The sequence below is a fragment of the Suricata suricatta genome, chromosome 10 (assembly GCF_006229205.1).
Source record: "Suricata suricatta isolate VVHF042 chromosome 10, meerkat_22Aug2017_6uvM2_HiC, whole genome shotgun sequence".
NCBI lineage: Eukaryota > Metazoa > Chordata > Mammalia > Carnivora > Herpestidae > Suricata > Suricata suricatta.
In genome coordinates, this window is record NC_043709.1 from 58,245,112 (window position 1) to 58,249,761 (window position 4,650).

The 4,650-nt window shown below is 30.4% G+C and overlaps 1 protein-coding gene across 1 annotated transcript in view; it reads right to left on the reverse strand.

The window, feature by feature from the left end:
• LOC115305178 (olfactory receptor 6C70-like) overlaps positions 1–4,650 on the reverse strand; it is a 7,029-nt gene that overhangs the window by 1,537 nt on the left and 842 nt on the right. The gene's annotated exons all lie outside the window — the stretch shown is intronic.

Sequence of the window (4,650 nt, forward strand, 5' to 3'; positions counted from 1 at the left end):
CAAATCAGTTTTATTATAGATGTAACTTATTAATTTTTGTTTAATATGCCTAGACATCAAAACATTTTGTTTAAAAACAAAGAAGATCTTTTTTTATTTAAAGAGATGTATTTGTGCAGTTGAGATTGTGTGTATGTGTGTGTGTGTGTGTGTGTGTGTGTGTGTGTGAGCATGTGTTGGCAATTAGGGCAATAGATATTGCATTATATGTTATCAATCTGACCATTTTATTTAACCAACTCATAAAACAGGCTTAGAAATCTCTTCATCTACTTCTGTGATTAATATTCTTGAAAAAGAAATAACATTCAAGAAATGAAATTAATTTCTCATATTCTTATGAACCATCCAAGTTTTTAATACACATATATACATATATAAAAATGAGTGTGTATAAATATGTATATATGTAAATACACACACACTTAGGAAAGTGACAGGAAATATTTTAATTAGTTTTTCGAATGTCATAGAAAACCTTGACTTGAAAAATATGAACATACTTACAGTTTAGTCTCTCGTTCAGGCTCTAGTTTCTTTTCCACACAGATCCTTAATGGAACTCACAATTAAATAAGAATTATCAGTACTGACATGGATATAACGGAGTCATGCTTTCTCACTTTCACTCAAAGGTAGCAGTGGAAATGCATACGCAACCTTTATCAATTTTCATATCCTTAGATCTAACATTTATCATGAACTCCAATATCTGCCTAAATTAAAAAAGGAACTATTTCTGCATAATCTGAGTAGCTATATAGAAAGAAAGAATAGTAAACAGGCACGGAAAACCAGAAATTCTTTGATTTTTGAAAAGTTGATGATGTTTCCAAACAATTTTAGCATGGGGTTGTTTCCTTAAAATTTCACCAAGAATTGATTGAAGATACTTTAAATAGGCAACCTGTTATGTAGGTAAGATCAACTAAGTTAAAAAAAAAAAAGTGTCCTTGGTGACCCTACTTTAAATTCACTAATAATGTACAATGTAATTAGTACAGAAAAGTAAAAGAAAAGAAAAGCTGACTGATGCATCTAGGAAAAGGGACATGTCCTTGGAGATCGGAAGATGCATTCATAACACAAGGGCAAGATGTATTATCAGTGGATTAAGTCTTTGCCAAAATGATAATCCAAATAATATTTTGTTCTTTTGTTCACTTTAATCCACATTTTGTTGATTGGTCATGATACATAGCAATTTCAAATGTTTATTGGCAATTTATACTTTTTTATGAACATAATACTACTATTCTTTCATTGTTTTTTAATAAAAGTGACTATTCTTTTCTAAGATATTTTTATATATTCAATATATTAAGTCTATGCAAGTCTAGCATGTTAGAAATCCTATTTAATGATTTGTTATTTAACATTTAATATAATTTATGGTGTTGCTGGTATACAGAAAATTTGATTCATATGTGTAAAATATGTCTTTTATCTTATTATTTTTGAATCTGTTGCCATTGCTTGAGAGGCTTTACTGATTCTGATCTTATTATATATTTACTTATATTTTCTTCCAATAGCTTTATGACCCATTCACATTAGTATCTATAATGTGAATTATAGTTATTATAATGTATGAGGATATAAAATTTTTCCCCAAATAATTAAGCAGTAGTTTTAATGCCATTTTAGGGGTTGAGAGAGATACTATCTGGGCAGAAAACCTGTGGTGATGGTTTATACTTAAAATGCCATTTTTAATCGTGTGTTAATTATATATGTATTTAATTTTTTTATGTTTATTTATTTTTGAGTGGGGGTGGAAGAGAGGTAAAGAGAGAGAGAAACACAGAATCTGAAACAAGCTCCAGGCTCTGAGCTGTCAGCACAGAGCCCAATGTAGGGTGTGAGATCATGACCTGAGCCTAAATCAGATATTTAACCAACTGAGCCACCCAGGTGCCCTAAAATGTTAATAATGTATTAACTAAAGACAAATTTGAAAAAAACAGCGTATTATAAAGTGATGTTCAACACTAGTTTCTCATATGCTAGGAATTTAATGTCAATATCTATGCCTACTAAAATAGTACAATGTAAAAATTTTAGAAAAGGTGGCTTTAGCCAGAAAAGTAGCAATGGAAATAGTGAGGTGTGATTAAATACTACCAAATAGATGGAACATGAGACTGAATAAGAGGACTTTGGGAAGAAGCACAGAAAGAAGAGAGAAAAGAAACCTTGGACCAATCCAACATGCAGAAGTCAGAAAAAAGGACGGATCCGTAGAGAATTTGGCCTTCAAGAAGGTTCCTGTGTCATTTTAGAATGTTCTGCTTGGTTTTGAGCATAATAATGCTGTCAGAATGCTTTCTAGGATCTGTTAAAGAACAAAGCGAGGGTAAAAAATACATTAAAAAATCATTAGTTGACATGGCTTCCTGTAATTCTATTCTAACACCATTTAATTATTTTGCCATTCATATTTGATTCTCCTCCCCCCCCCTTTTTTTACTGTAAGATTCCTAGTTGTCAACATCAGCATGTTTATTTATTTGCCCTATGCTAAAATTTATACAAAACGATTTCAAAATTTCTCTCTCAGTACCACCAATGATAACAAACAAATTAAATATTAATTTATCAATCCTTTTACTCTTTAGAATATATGCTATGGACAGTCCAATTATTAGAGTATGATATTTTAAAGAGTTACACATTCAATTATTTTTGTTTCTTTGCTTTTTACCCCTGTGGTTTGTTCAATGTAAGTTGCTGTTACTTCATTTGTTTCTGTTCAATTATAATTTTTCCCATAATATGGTTCTTTAAACTTTAAAACATATAAAATATGGTTGAAAAATAGAAATTTTATTTTAAAAGTATACTCAAAAAAGCTTTATGAATCCATTTCATTTCTTGCAAGAATTTTTGGATGTATGATATAAGAATGTCAGTTTTTCAATCATGTATCTATTTATTCATTCAAAAAAAGTTCAGTACTCATATTCTAGGTATATAATTAGGCATTAGATTATCCAAGTTTAAACACCCCTCTCATCTATCTATGTATTATCTATCTATCTATCATCTATCTATCTATCTATCTATCTATCTATCTATCTATCTACTATCATTATCTGCCTGCCATCTATCTATCGATTTACAAATCACATATGTAAATATTGCATAATGGTTAACAAACTATGCTTTGGAATTAAAGATCTAATTGCAGTCATGTCTCTATAATTTCTAAACTTTGTCATGAGTGTGAGCAAGGAAAATGATTTCCCTAATTCTCAGTTTTTTCAACAACCAAAAAGTTCATAATTATGTATACTTTGCCTATTATGACGATTAAATTAAAAACATATGTACAACAATTAGTATAGTACTTCTGCACAGTAAACATTCAATAATTGATAGGTGTTACAATGATTAGTAATTCTTCATAGAGTTTGAACTTAGGGGTACATTCTCAAATCACTGAAGGGAATATTCATCCTCAAATTATAATATGCAAAAATTCCATTTATCTTCTTAATATTGAACACAACTGCTTGTAAAAAATGATAAGTAGGAGTAGTATTTGAGTCAGGTACCCATATGCTACTCTTCTAGGGATAGATTTGCATGTTGGAAAAGAAAAAAAAACTCAAAAAGGACTTAATTTAGCACCTATTATTGCTATCATGCCACATATTTTTATGCATGATCCAAAATAATCTGCTAGTTTACAGCATGATTGTCTTGCTGATTGCCTACATGATTGTCTTGAAATGAGTATTTTTAATGTGACTAAGAGTGTTCTGTCATCATGTTTGAAACAAGAAGCTTTTATTTAATAAAATGATAAAGACAAAGGCCAACTGGTGTTTTGTAGGTGCTTTTGAATATTTTTTCATCTTTCTTATTTCTCCTTAGAGACACTCTCCCCTTGGATTTCCTGTAGAATCGCGTTCATTCCCTTTAGATCATTTGAAACTAATAATGTCTCCCATGTTTCAAGCTAATCATCTCAGCTATGGTAATCTTCATGAATATGTGCAAAGTGGGATTGGTTGGACACACATCTCGTAATTTGTATGATATTTAAAAAGAGTTTACAAGAAACTTTATTACCCAGGGCATAGATACTACCATATGTTTAGATATATTGATAGTGCAGAAAAATAACACTATTAAAATATTCACACTTTTCTCCCTACATTGAATTAATATAAGGGTATTTTATATTAAATTTTTCTGTCCACAAAATTAAATATTGTTTCCCAGTGAGTATGGTTACCTTTCATTAGGGTTGATCCCTGGTCATGGAGCCTCTAGAAAAAAATATATACCCACATATACTGCTTATGGTAAGTAAAATAGTGGTGTTTCTTTCAAAAATGTAAGAGTAACTACTAATACTCTGTACGTTACATACAATAGGAAGCAATGATATAGAAGTGATATTTTGTTATTACTCCTTGTATAAAGCATTAATTATTCCTCATTTTCTAAACTAAACATTTTCTAACCTGAACATTTTCCAAATAAACATTTTCTAAATACAAGAGCTTGAAGGTTGATTTGTGCACTTGCACCTGCATTTCTAATACTCTAGTGGTTGAACCAGACACTGCACTACACTGTTGTGAAGGGAATGAAGAGTCTCCTAGTACTCTCCAGAGAAAGAGTGTCTGAACAACTCAT